Raw genomic sequence first — 14,208 nt, forward strand, 5'->3', positions numbered from 1 at the left:
CTAAGCCACCAGGGTTTCCAACAACCTAAGGAGGAATCCTTATGGATGGTGAACTTTTTACTCTGAAAAGAGCCAGCATATTTTGTAGTATTGCTCGTTTTATGTGTTATCAGTCCCTCAAAAGGATTCATTTTCTACATGAACAACCCTTCTATTTAAAAAAATTTCTTGAAAGAGAAGGTCTTTACTTGGAGAGAGGCTTCAGACAGATTAATGATGAGATGCTAAATTGTAGAATATATTAACTGATTCATGATTTTTAATCATGAGAGGGAAAAATATAGCAGAACCTGTGGACCTGGCTAGCTTCAGAGAGACCATTCAGTGTTATCATAATACTGTACTTACATTACTTAGAAAATTCCAACTTTTAAAAATTGTTCTGTTATATATATATCATACCATGCTGAGTATGGTCAGTATCCCAAAAGTATGATAGAGTTATACTCATGTCTGTGGCCCTGTTTACTCGTTTAGTATTGTAATTCAAAGAGTCCTGAAGAAATGTCTACTGATAAATGGCAGATGGGGGTTGGGTATATGTGTTTGGAATAAAAGACTAAGTAAGACAAAAGGAAAAGGAAAAGGAATTATAGGTGAGTTATTTTTGATTCAATGGATTGTTTTGTCTCTGTCCCCCAAAATAAGTATAATGAGCTTCTGCTTAACAGGGTTTTTTTTTTTTTTTCTGTTGTCTTGTTTTATTCTATGTCAAAAAGGGAGAGTTTCATTTAAGTTTGTTGGTAAACAGATGTGTGAATGAATGAATGAGAGAGATCATGAATGATTAGAAAATGTAGCAATAAAAGAGAGATGGTGATATTTATATAGCCTTGCACTGTAGTTTGAGTAATTTGGAAATATGCTTTGTTTGGCAGTATTGAAAAGACGAACATAAAATTTAGTGAATTTTTCTGAGCTATGGACATGTAGATGCTAACTTTTTTAGAAAGTAGTGTTTGTGTGAGTGTTTTTAATTAGTGATAGGTAGCAACCATCAAAATGTCTGAATTCGGAAAATTAGAAAAGGATTTATTTGGGGGGCTTTCCTCCTTTGCCTGTTCAACTTTAATGTGTAGTTTTCATATGGCTATTGTTCCTACCTTGCCAAATTTTAAAAATTTGTGCTGGGAAAGCTAAGGGCCACCGTTGGCATCAGTTTTGGCCTGTCTTCAGATATTTTGTGTATACAAGGAAATGGGGTTTTCTGGACTGAGGAATGCTTTCTTTGTTGCCCATGGAAATATGTGGGCTTAATTGCTGTGTCAGTTACTACTACCTTTGTTTGATTCCTAAAGTTTTTGAATCTTGATTCTTAGTTAAGATTTTTATCTTGGCTATTTTTTTTTTATTCTCAAGTTGGAAGTAATTGCTTCAATAATTTTCTCATCTCTTGATTTTTATTAGCCATAGGTAAGATGCCCAACTTAAATGACTGTAGAAAATATTTGTTTTTACCAAATCCCTTCCATAGCTGGGTCTGTAAGTTTATGGTTTTCACCAAATTTGGGGCAAATTTTGGCCATTTAAAAAATTTATCTGTCTCTCTTCTCCCTGGGACTATTCTGTGTGTGCGCACGTGCGTGCGGGTGCCTGCACTGCACCGTTCAGTATTCTACAAGTTCTGTTTTTCAGTTTGAATAATTTCTGATAATCTGTTTGTTGAGTATTATTTTAATCTGCTCTTAAGTCCATCTTGTGATTTTTTTTTTTAATTTCAAATGTTTGATTTTTTAGTTTCAGAGTTTCTTGACTGTCTTTCATATGTTCCATTATCTGCTAAGATTTCTTATTTGTTCACAATAAGCATATTTTTCATTATGTCCTTAACATAATTATAATGGATTTTTAAAATTTCCAACATCTGGGCTGTCTCAGGGTCAGGTTTATTAATTGCCCTTGCTCTTGATCATGGACTAAAATTTTCTATTTCCTTTGCATTTCAGTTAAATTTGGATTTTATCCTGGGGCACTGTTGCCTTTGTGTTACAGAGACTCTGCATTCTGTTTTGTTACTTTAAAGCAGGGTTCCTCAGCCATGGCATCAGTGACATTTTGGGCTCAGTAATTCTTCCTTGTGAGGGACGGTCTTGCTCACTGTAGGATAGTGAGCAGCATCCCCTCAACCCACTAGATGCTAGTTGCACCCCCACCCCACTTCTAACAAACAAAACTGGCTCTAGGCATTTTCAAATGTTCCCTGGGGACAAAATCTTTCACCCTCATTCCTGTTGAGAATGACCTTTCCCTAATTTTTTACTAATTTAAAAAAATTTAAGGCATGCAGTTAAATTGGCTGGATGTAGATTCCTATCTCTGTCTCCTCTCCATGGCGGGAAATAGCAGCACATTTTTTTTTTTTTCCTGGGCCATTTGGAGTCTGTCCTATACAATTGGTAGTTCAGGGGTCAGCCAACGATTTTGCTAGAATTTATACATAAAATGTGGACCTCTGCTTGTCTGGTTCTCTGCTCTATGGAAGTTTCCTCTCACTCCCTGACCCCTCATTTCCTAGGTTGGACTTGGTCTGCCTTTAGGCAAAAAGGCATGAAAATACACACTTACCGAGGGAAGCTTTTTTTCTTTCAGGTTTGTACTTCCCTCTAGTTTCTGCTTGCTTTCGGTCACTTTCCAGTGCCTTCTGGTAGTTGTTTTTATATTTCATCTGTAGTTTATGATAAGTGTGAGAGAGCTTTTTTGCTACTAATATCTGCTGATAGTAGGTACTCCGCTATTAGTAGCTAGATCATTGTGTCTTTTTTGACAGTATAAAGTTTTAACTTAAAATACAATATGTGCTAGCTAGTTCCATTTATTCATGCATTCCAAAGCATCCAAGTGTCATATCGGGGAGCTCTGTATCTTACCTGAAAGTTCTCTTTCTTTATTTTATAAAAAGGGTGTTAAGAACTTAGATTTCTATAGGAATTTCTTTAACGTAGCAATTTTTAGGAAATACAGTCTAAGCTCTGCCTAGTTTGTGTTTTGCATGTCTGCACTCATCAAATAAACCCACACATCTGTGGTCAACTGATTTTTGATGAGGATGCTAAATCCATTTGATGGGGGAAGAATAGCCTCTTCAGTAAATGGTGCTGCAAAAATTGGATATCTGCATGCAGAAAAATGGAACAGAATCCATGTCTTGCACCATACACAAAAATAAATTGAAAGTAGATTAGGGACCTGAATGTGCAATCTAAAACCATAAAACTCTTAGAAGAAAAAGCTGGGCAATGCCCTCAGGCTTCGCTTTCAACAATGGGTTTTCTAATATAATAACAAAAGCACAAACAGCAAAGACAAAATAATAAATGGGACCTCATAAAAGTTAAGAACATTTTCATCAAAATGCCAAAAAGTGAAAAGATAAGCTAACGACTGGGAGAATATCCAATAAGATTCTAATAAGTAAAGTATATGTAAAACTTAAACATCTTAAAAACAAAAAGATGAACAACTCCAGTAATAAAATGGGCAAAGGACTTGAATAGATATTTCACTGGAGAGTATATTCAAATGGCCAACAGACGCATGAAAAGATGCTCAGCATCGTTAGCCATCAGAGAGATGCAAATCAAAACCACAATGAGATACCATTTTACTCCCACTAAGATGGCTAAGGTAAAAAAAAAAAAAAAAGTTGGCAAGGATTTGCAGGAATTGGAGCCCTTACCCGTTGCTGGTGGGAATACAAAATGGTATAGCTTTTGTAGAAAACAGTGAGGGAGTTCCTGAAAAAAACTAAAAATGGAACTACCATATGACCCAGCAATTCTACTTTTATGTATATACCCAGAAGTCTTGAAAGCAAAGACTCTAGAGACTTGTACACCAATGTTCATTGCAGCATTATTCACAACAGCCAAAAAGTAGAAACAACGTAAATGCTCATTAGCAGATGAATGGATAAACAAAATATGGTACATGCAGACAATGGAATATTACCCAGCCAGTAGGAGAATTGAAGTCTTGATACCTGCCACGTTATAGAAATATGTCAATAACAAAAGGACGAATGTTGTATGACCTCACAGCAAATGTATAAAGAACAAAGTTTATTACTGGTTATTTGGAGTGGGAGGAAAGGGAGGGTTAACCATGATAGAAATAGCGTATAAGGTAGGGTTACGTAGCCAGTTATGTAATTACTGTCAATAAGTTGTACACCTATAAAAAGCTGAATTGGCAAAAGGTGTGTGATGGACATATTTACCACAACGACCAAATAAAAAACTTCTGAGGCTGTTAATGTACAACCAAAACCCTTATGGGACTTGGGTTTCCTGGGTTGAAGGTTTAGGGACATTGTTTCAGACAGCCCAGTTAACTGATTTAATAACAATTCCTCTGTTTTATCTCCTAGTTCAATGCATACTGCCTAGGGTCTTAAAATCTTGTAAGTGGCCATCCTAGGCACAATAGTCTCTCTATTCACCTGGAAAAACAGAGGAAGGAGAGTCAGGAGTAGGAGGAGGATATGGAATGTGTGGCTCATTGGTTCCATGAATAATTACCTTCTTTGCCATGAGACCAGAAGAACTGAATGGTACCTGGCTACAGTTACTGAACATTTTGATCAAAGATTCTGTAGAAGAATCCTGAACCAAAGGAGAAAGATGCTGAACAATATCTAAAATTCTCATGGACTCCAGACTACCTGCAGCCACGAAGGTTGGATGAACCCCTGAAAATACTGGCCTGAGACAATCTTTAAACCTTAAACCAAAAATAACCCTGAAGTCTTTTTACAACCAAACAATAATTTAGCCTAACTAGTAAAAAATGTCTGCCTTGAGCATTATGGTTTTTTAAGAACCAACTACCATATTTTTATAGAAACAATGCACACATTATGTTTTTTGCCAACCATATAACCCCCTCCTGCATTATTTTCACAGGCATGCTATGTGCGTTATAGCTATGAGTGCATTATTTAAAAAAAAAAAAAAACAGCGTATGGGATCAAATTGACAACAGCAATTGGAAAGATTAGGTAAGAACTTTATGTTAATGAGGAACAACTCAGAAAAGGAGAGTGAAAATGGTTGCACAACTTGAAGAATGTAATCAGTGTCACTAAATGGTACCTGTAGAAATTGTTGAATTGGTATATGTTTTGCTGTATATGTCTTCAACAGCAACAGCAACAACAAAATGAAATTATATTTTTAAAAAGGTGGGAGACTTGATTTCACTTTGTTGTGTGTCCAGTTTGCCCTTGTCATGTTATTCAAAATGCTAGGTAATTGATTTAGTCTTGCCAGTCTTCCCCAGAGCCTTGATGGCACAGTGATTAAGAGCTACAGGTGCTAACCAAAAGATTAGCAATTCGAATCCAACCTTGGAAACCTTATGGGACAGTTGTGCTCTGTCCTGTAGAGTCTCAATGAGTAGGAATTGACTTCAAGGCAATGGATTTGTTTCCCCCCCACCTCTCTTTTTGGGTGCTCTTCCCTCATTTCCAACATTATTGCTTGCTTTTCCCACTTTTTAGTGATGAAAACATTCTCAGAAGTACTCTCAGAGAAAATATGGTTAAAAAGATAAAAATTAAGGAAGTCGTTTACCCCAATATATATAGCTCACCTTGTCTATGTGTTATTTCCCATCGTCCAAGTCTTGGAGAGATCTTCGGTCCATAGTCCATAAATTGTTAGTTGTTAGGTGCATTTGAGTCAGTTCTGACCCATAGTGACCATATGTCCAACAGAATGAAACACTGCCTGGTCCTGTGCCACCCATTCTCGGTCACTTCTATGTTTGAGTCCATTGTTGCAGACCCTGTGTCAGTCTATCTCGTTGAAGGTCTTTCTCTTTTTTGCCAACCCTCTACCTTGCCAAGCATGATTTCCTCCTCCAGGGACTGGTTCCTCCTGATAACATGTCCAGTGTACATGAGACAAGTCTTGTCATCCTGGCAAACAAGTATCACTCTGTATTTCTTCCAAGGCAGACTTGCTTGTTCTTCTGGCAGTGCAGGGTATATTCAGTGTTCTTCACCAACACCATAATGCAAAGCCATCAATTCATCTTTGGTCTTTATTATCCATTGTCCAGCTTTCGCATGCATATGTGGCAATTGAAAATACCATGGCTTTGGTCACATGCACCTTAGTCCTCAAAGTGACATCCTTTTTAACACTTTAAAGAGATGGTGCAGTTTTTTAAGAACTTGGCTGCCAAAAGGTCAGCAGTTTATATCCACCATCTGCTCCTTGGAAGCCTTATGGGGAAGTTCTGTTCTGTCCTATAGAGTCTCTCTGAGTTGGAATTGACTCAACAGCAGTGGGTTTTGCAGCATATTTGCCCAATGCATTACAGCATTTGACTGTTGCTGCCATGGGCATTGATTGTGGATCCAAGTAAAATTATATGCTAGGCAACTTCAGTATTTTCTCTGTTTATCATGATGTGGCTGATTGATCCAGTTGTTTCCGTCCAATCCTGATGCCACGTTCTTCTTCATAATGGTCCGTAAGAGAGGAGGTTTAATGTTCTGATGTGTTTAGGTCATGTGAGAAAAGGTAATGAGTTAGCTGAGCCTGCCCCATGATAGATATCCTGGCCATCTTAAATGAGTCCAGGCTTGTATGCCTTCTAAATATGGAAGCCTGAAGATGCAATATAGCCAGTTTCTTTTTGGGTTGTTAGAATAAGAAAATGTTGAAGCCGAGGTTTTGGCTGGCAAGGCAGGATGTGATAAATGCTTTAAACATGGTGTAGTTGTGAAGAGCTATTCAATAAGCAATTTTTTTTAATCTAGCTCTTTGTGTCCATTTGCCAGTTTTGATAAAAAGAGCTCCTTTTGACAGGGAATTATTTTGTTAATATTATTGTCTTCCGATAAAGTCATGTAGAAAATAGCCATTCCGTATTTTTAAATGTCTCTGTTGGTCTTCTTGATATTTACAGTGAAATAATAAGCTAGGGAGTGAATGAATCTCTGTTAAGGAGGTAGAAATATTGGGTAGAATTAGTGGTAGAAATATGATTTATCTAGTTAATTGAAAATATCATCATGGTCAAAGCATAGAAATAGAAAATATTTTGTGAATTGTCATGTTGTCATTTGATGTGAGTTCTCTGAACACGGAATTGATCCAGCTCTTAAAAATACCATCTTTTTATTAAAGATAAATGGGAAATAGGCATCTCACACATCAGCTCCCATGACAGCCATGCACAGAAGGGGAACAACTGCAGTTCTTGCAATGTACACCCTTTACAAGAAGTAGTCACTGTCCTTGTGTGAACAGAGGAGGCTTTAGGAATCAGTATTCCAAAAGACACGTAAGATAATACGCTGTGGAAAATGAAACGGTGTCTCTTGAGAAACACCTTGATTGGTGTTCTTGTATCTTGAAGTAATGCTGATTCTCAAATTCTGCTTTGATGTTGCTCTTATCTATCTGTCTGTCTTACCTAATCTTATCTATCATCTGTCTGTTCATCCATCTGCCTATCATATATCTATACCCTTGGGCAGAAGAGAGAGAAGAGCATAACAATGGAAAACCAAGGGAGTTAACTCCGTTGTCACCAAATACCACGGGTGACAGTAGTCTTTGAAGTGGTGGTACATTCAAGGAGAAAGCAAGAAGAGAACATGAGGGTGGAGGGATGCTAACATTAGGACCAGAAGTAACTATGGCCTGTAACTTTGCTTGAATCTGAAAAATCAAAATAGAACTGGTTCTAGCCTATTTCACCTTGACTTGAAAAAACTTAGAGTAAATGTGATGACTCTGCTTATTTACTGCTCTTATACTTTCCGCATTTTAAAGTTAAATTTTAAATACATGGAATTATTATCCTAGCCTACACTAGAGCATGAACTGACACACTTTTTCTGTAAAGGACCAAATAAAACATTTTCAGTTTTGCAGGCCATATGTTCTGTTAGGCACCTGCTGTAGTGCAAAAGCAGTCATAGACAATGCATAAATGAATGAGCATGGCTGTGTTCCAATAAAACTTTAAAGAGGCAAGCTGTGGTCTGGAGTTTACCAGTTCTAAAGCACTTGGATAAACAAGAACATAGTAAGATTCACTCAGCCATGTGATAAAATTTGTAGGGATTATTTTTATTAATATTATTTTTAGCTCCTTTGCCAAATCTCATTCGTAAAAGAGTGATATAACTGATTATCATATACCAGTAAATTATTTTTTTTAGTTAGACCTGTTCGCCCTATGTCCCACCTACAAAGCCCCAAGTGATTAGTTTCCAAAGTCTAGCCTGGCTTCCTTATCCACTGAATACGGCTTAGTCAGTATGTTGTCTCTTATCTGTCTTGCTGGTGTCCAGCCTCCTTGGGCATTGACTTCAACCTATTTTGATATTCTCTAAACAATTGTAATTGGCAGCAGAATATGATATTATCTGCCCAAGGCTGCTATTTATCCTGGTTTGCAAAAACATGGAGTCAGCAATGTATGTATCCAATGGATATAATTTGTACTGGAACTGTGATTTTCGGATTCGTTCTTGTTCATTTTATCTGCATTGGAGGGATTAAAGGAGATGAAAGAAAACAGACAATTGAGAAAATTCTTTGTTCCACCTTTGTGTCAATTTTGTTTGCTTTCATTAAAATGAAGTGATTATCACGTAGTGCAAGAGTTAACCTGATTAATTATTAAGTCTTAGTCACTTCTCTATGTCACTGTTTTTTTTTAATACAAAGGTTGCCAGGTTTATATTTTAACTATTATTTTGCAGCCAATTGTAAATATATATGACAAATTTAAGGTAAATATTTTGTGGAAGACTCAAGTCAATCAGAAAAAGACAAGCTTCCTATAAGATAAATGGGAACTCACATAAATGAGTAATTCATTAAAGAAAAGCAGTGTAAGTGGCCAAGAGCATATAAAAACCATATTTTTTATGCAAATGTAATAGATCAACAATTATTTGCCTTTTTTCACCTATCAGATTAACAGTGATATGTGTTAACCAAAATGTGGGGAGTTTGGAACTCCTGGTGTGTTACAGTCTTTCCAGATGACAGTGGAAAATATGTATCAGGTGTGAAATTTGCAAATTTTCCACTCATAGTTTTCAGTTTCAGGAATTTATAAGATGTTAATAGGATGTGTTCAACATGTATATAAACTCAAGTGTGCTCATTGCACTGTTATACTTGTAAAATTGTAAATAATGCTAGAGAAATTATTGATGACACATTTAATTGGATTATATTCAGTTATTAATGTGATAAAGTATGTTCATATTAATTCCTATGAAAATCCAGACTTTAAAAGTCAATTTATTCAGGAATTATTATCAACTTTGAGGCATTAACATTGTATTATATCATTCATGTAAAATAATACGTGTATGTGCTTTATTGGATATGGTCAATAAACCAATTGTGTAGGAGAAATAATCACAAAATGTTCATTATTTTATTGGTCTTTATTTTACTACTTCTTTTGTATGCATGTGAATCTCCCTACCTCTCATATATATGTGTAGTTTCATATATATTTTGATTATATATGGCTTTATTGAGTTTGTATGTGTACCACATGGTGAGATACACGTTATATACATGGATTATCTCATTTAATGCTCATAATGACTGCATGGAGAAGGGTATTGCTTCAATTTTTTAAAAAATTTTTATTGTGCTCTAAGTGAAAGTTTACGAATCAAGGTAGTCTGTCATACAAAAATTTATGTACACCTTGCTGTATTCTTCTGATTGCTCTTTCCATGATGAGGCAAAACACTCCTACCCTCCATTCTCTCTTTTTGTGTCCATTCGGCCAGCTTCTGACCCCCTCTGCCCTTTCACCTCCCCATTAGACAGGAGATGCCAACATAGTCTTATGTGTCTACTTGATCCAAGAAGCTCGTTCTTCACCAGTATCATTTTCTATTCCATTGTCCAGTCCAATCCCTGTCTGAAGAGCTGGCTTTGGGAATGGTTCTTATCCTGGGCTAACGGAAAGTCTGGGGCCCATGACCACTGGGGTCCTTCTAGTCTCAGTCAGACCATTAAGTCTGGTCTTTTATAAGAATTAGGCATCTGCATCCCACTGCTCTCCTGCTACCTCAGGGGTTCTCTGCTATGTTCCCTGTCAAAGCAGTCATCGGTTGTTACCAGGCACCCTCTAGTTCTTCTGGTCTCAGACTGATGTAGTCTTTGGTTTATGTGGCCCTTTCTGTCTCTTGGGCTCATAATTACCTTGTGTCTTTGGTGTTCTTCATTCTGCTTTGCTCCAGGTGGGTATTTATTCAATTTTTAAAGAAAATTGAGGCTTAGTTTGATTGTATTGATGTAATTCATCTTATTATTTACAGTTAAAAACTAATCTATGGTGTCATAGCCTTTGAAATAATTAGAAATATTTACATTTTTCTAAATCCATTGAGCAAAACTGTGTTTTGGCGAAATCACATTAATCTCCCCCATGTCTTTAAGTTTAGATATTTGATAATTATTAACTGTAGTCCCTCAGGATAAAATATGTTAGTATCGGGATATTTCAGGAACAAGAGATACAGAGATGAGCGTGACATTGGTTTGTGGAAAATTCAATGGTTTTAACCTTCTTCAGGGATTAGTCAGGAGAAGGGACTCTGTGTTTCTTGTCAGAAACCATTTTATAGGAAAAGAGCACTGGGAAGCAGTGAGAGCACAGGTCAGAAGCCAAAGAGAAATGGCCAGGAAGGGATTTTGAATTAAAAGCCACCAAATGGGAGAAGCCAACTTTGGAATAGACAGGCAATACCAGTAATGTAGATGCAGGGATAAGACCAGTGGGAATCTCTGAGTGAAGACACAACTCTTAATTTATATAAATTTAAATTCACAACCTTCAATTTGAATATTTTCAACTTGTAGTTTAAGACCGATTTACCTCTTTGAATATGCATTCCATGATCAGGTCACTCTTACAGTTATCTAAATTTATTTTATCCCTTTTTTAAAGACAACACTTTGTGTCTTGCAAGTGCAAAGTAGTTGGAAATGTTGAGCCTAGTGATAGAGATGTAGGCCAAATGATTATAAGGATGGGGAGTGGTGACAGAAATTTTGCTTTACTATTTTTTATGCCACAGCAACGGCTGAAGTATGTTTAGAAATTTGAGTGGCTTATAATGTGGGGAATATGGCTTAACTTTACCATTTTATCTTCTGGTGTTTGTGGGAAGAATGGACTACTTGAGATGCTTGTAGTTTGGTCTCTGCAATGTTGAGACTACTGACGGAAGAAGAGGAGTACTGAAGGCAAAAGCTGACAGGGTTGCAAGGCTGCATTGGACACAGAGTGTCTCTGGACAGCAAGCAGTGAGGCACTTACGATTTTGACTTTGACAGCATCTGGGGCTGTTCAGGCACTAAATGAATGAACAGGGTGGAAGGTAACAGTTTTTTTTTTTTTTTAACAATAGAAAGTGAAGTAATAACCATAAAAGGAATGATAGGACATGAAAAATCAACATTTGAGAGTAATCATAACTGTTTCAGGCAGTAATTATCAAAGAATGCTAAAAGTCATTGGAGAAAATTTAGGAGAAACGGGATACATATATATCCTGTATTTGTGTACTCCGTAAGATAAATGGATCCTGTATTTGTTTACTCCATAAGATAAGTGGAAACCCTGGTACCGTAGTGGTTAAGTGCTATGGCTGCTAACCAAAGGGTCGGCAGTTCGAATCCACCAGGCGCTCCTTGGAAACTCTGTGGGGCAGTTCTGCTCTGTCCTATAGGGTCACTGTAAGTCGGAATCAACTTGATGGCACTGGGTTTTTTGTTTAAAAGGTAAATGGTAACTTCATAGTAGAAAGGATTACTGTGTTTCAGATTAAAGAATTCAGGGATTAAATGAAGAAATGAAATTACAGGAGTGACAACGTAGTGCTGGGATGCCTGTATGATTGTTGTACTTGATTTGTAATGAATTATGTCTGTTTTCTGATCTGATCTATTTTCTTTGTGGTATTTTCTGCAGGACAGATTCTAGAACAAGTTCCTGTACTTCAGGGAAGAAAGGTGGGCAGCAGCTTTTGAAATTCTTTTATGTGTGTTCTGGCCGGTGATATAACTTTTTGGTCTCTAAGTTCATGCTTTGAGAGACTCAAAGGAGAATTTATTTGTGGTAGATTTTCTTCCTAAGCGTACTCAATGTGGTTCAAGGAATTTCCATTATTCTTTCTTTCCTTTTTTTAACATCTGTTTTTAAGTAACTGGATTTCTTTGGATTATAGATATATTTTCTCTTTCCACCATTTTATTTTGGATGAAAATAATCTTGTAGCAAAATTTAAGTGTGTTAAAATAATTGATTTTTTAAAAAAGTCTTTTTTAATTACTGGCATATTTGGAATATAGATGTTTCTACTCAAATTTCTACTGTGATCATTATTTCTGCTACTTTATTTACTGCTTGAAATTATAATTGATTGAAATATTTTTGCTTTTTCCCAATAGATTTTATCTAATTTATTAGAACAATCAAAAGTTACCTGTCTTTCATGAGACATATATGAGAGCTCCATTATTCAGATACTAAACAAAATATCTACAGTTTGTTGCAGTAGACAAACTTGTGTGAAATAAGCCTGGCTCTAGAAATGCTTATTTGTCAGGATGGTGCTTGGTCTGGGTCAATGATGAACATAAATGTCCGAGGATGCTGAGTGACTCATTGCAGATGTCAATCTGAGATCCAGATGAGTAGCCTTCTAATAGGGCAAATAAGACTCTGAGAGCCTGGCTCTATTTGGTGAACCCATAGTGAAAGCATGACAACACTGCAAGCGTGTCTTTTCTTTCTCCAGAACAGGGCAGTGACATCCTGTCTTACGAGGCAGGTGCACCTTTTGATGTGCTCAGTGATGGGAGAATTGCTAGGGGTTGCTCATTTTGACCAGTTTTAGATAGATAGTTTTACAAAGGAAATATCAAGTATATTAAATGTTAAATAATGATAATGGAAGAAATTTTAGTGCTTTGTCATTTTACTGTTGAGCATTTTCTGAGCTATTTCTTTGTTTTTCTTTTTGTCATGTTTTGCTGAGGTAGAAGGACTGAAATGCGTTCCTCCAGAGAATAGGGTGAGTAGCTTTGATGTCAGTGTGCCATGTGTTCTGTGTTAGAATGCACTGTGCATCTTTTCAGAGGCTTATTAAGAGAATTTTTTCACAGTATGGGTTCTGGGTCTCTTTTTCTTTGGAGACTGTCTCCACCTGCACTTGTGGATCATTACCTTTATTTCCCTTTATTTTATCTAATTTTTGAATGGGAATACAAATTCAAATTTTGGAGAAGCTGTTTTCTGTTTGTTTTTTAACAGTTTTATATTGCAATGAAATATGCTTTTGTGAAATTCAACCTAATAATAATGTTTTAAAAATTGTTGTAAGACAGATGAAAGACAGATGTGGCTATCTTCTTCCGTAAAGATATACAGCCTTAGAAACCCTATAGGGCTGCTCTGCTCTGCCCTACAGGGTTGCTATTTGTCAGGATCAAGTCAATGGCTGTGGGTTTGGTTTTGGTATATGAGGCATCTTCCTGTTTCTTTGTATTCCTCATAAATTGTTCTTGAAAACTGGATATTTTGAATATTATATTCTAGCAACTCTGGAGACCAGATTACCCTCCTTCCCAGGGTTTGTCATTGCTGCTTTTTGTAGTGTTTTTTTTTTTTTTTTTAACCTGGACTCATTTTGCAAAGTCTGAATTTTTTGTCATTTGTGGCCACTGAAGTCTCTGTTGCATTACATTTGAGGTCTAATGGACTGAATAGACATTTCCTTATATTACTAGAACCGAAAAAATCTCCCAGGTTTTGTAGAGGAACTTTGTGTATATATTGGGGCATGACTTCAGTCCTCAGGCCAGGCAGTTTACAACTCTACCTTAGCCTTCACTTCTTGCTTCTCTAGGCTTCAAGATCAGCCAGAAGAGAGAGCATAGAGCCTTCGAAAGTCTTTTCTGAGCATACAGAGAGTCCTATACCTGAGTGTGGTCTTCTGTATTCCCAGGAACATGTTGGATTGTTAGAAAGTTTACCTCAACTATTTTCCATTGCCTCAGGAAACAATGAGTAATTAAAAAATGAGCCTGAAAATATTTTCTACAAATGCCCCCTGCCTAGTTGCTTTAACACTGGACAAGTCCAAGCTAGGTTAGAAAAAAGCAAGCCTTTTGAGGCAGTCTTTAAGGGAGCCACCAAACAGAT

At 36.7% G+C, this 14,208-nt stretch overlaps 1 protein-coding gene and 1 non-coding gene across 8 annotated transcripts in view; both read left to right on the forward strand.

Moving 5' to 3' along the window:
- The window catches only part of LOC126087670 (uncharacterized), a 332,855-nt gene that overhangs the window by 204,554 nt on the left and 114,093 nt on the right, over window positions 1-14,208 (forward strand). For 2 of the 7 annotated variants that reach the window (XM_049905227.1, XM_049905228.1), the window contains exons 1-2: window positions 11,069-12,014; window positions 13,047-13,078. The exons of the other annotated variants lie outside the window; for them this stretch is intronic. The gene's annotated coding sequence lies outside the window, so the exon portion shown is untranslated. Of the gene's footprint in view, window positions 1-11,068; window positions 12,015-13,046; window positions 13,079-14,208 lie in introns of those variants that run through there. 7 annotated transcript variants of the gene reach the window in all.
- LOC126057414 (small nucleolar RNA SNORD109A) lies at window positions 12,626-12,692 on the forward strand. The gene has a single exon (XR_007512504.1). It is a non-coding gene; the product is annotated as a small nucleolar RNA SNORD109A (small nucleolar RNA).

Source organism: Elephas maximus, chromosome 13 (genome assembly GCF_024166365.1).
Source record: "Elephas maximus indicus isolate mEleMax1 chromosome 13, mEleMax1 primary haplotype, whole genome shotgun sequence".
NCBI classification, from domain to species: Eukaryota; Metazoa; Chordata; class Mammalia; order Proboscidea; family Elephantidae; genus Elephas; species Elephas maximus.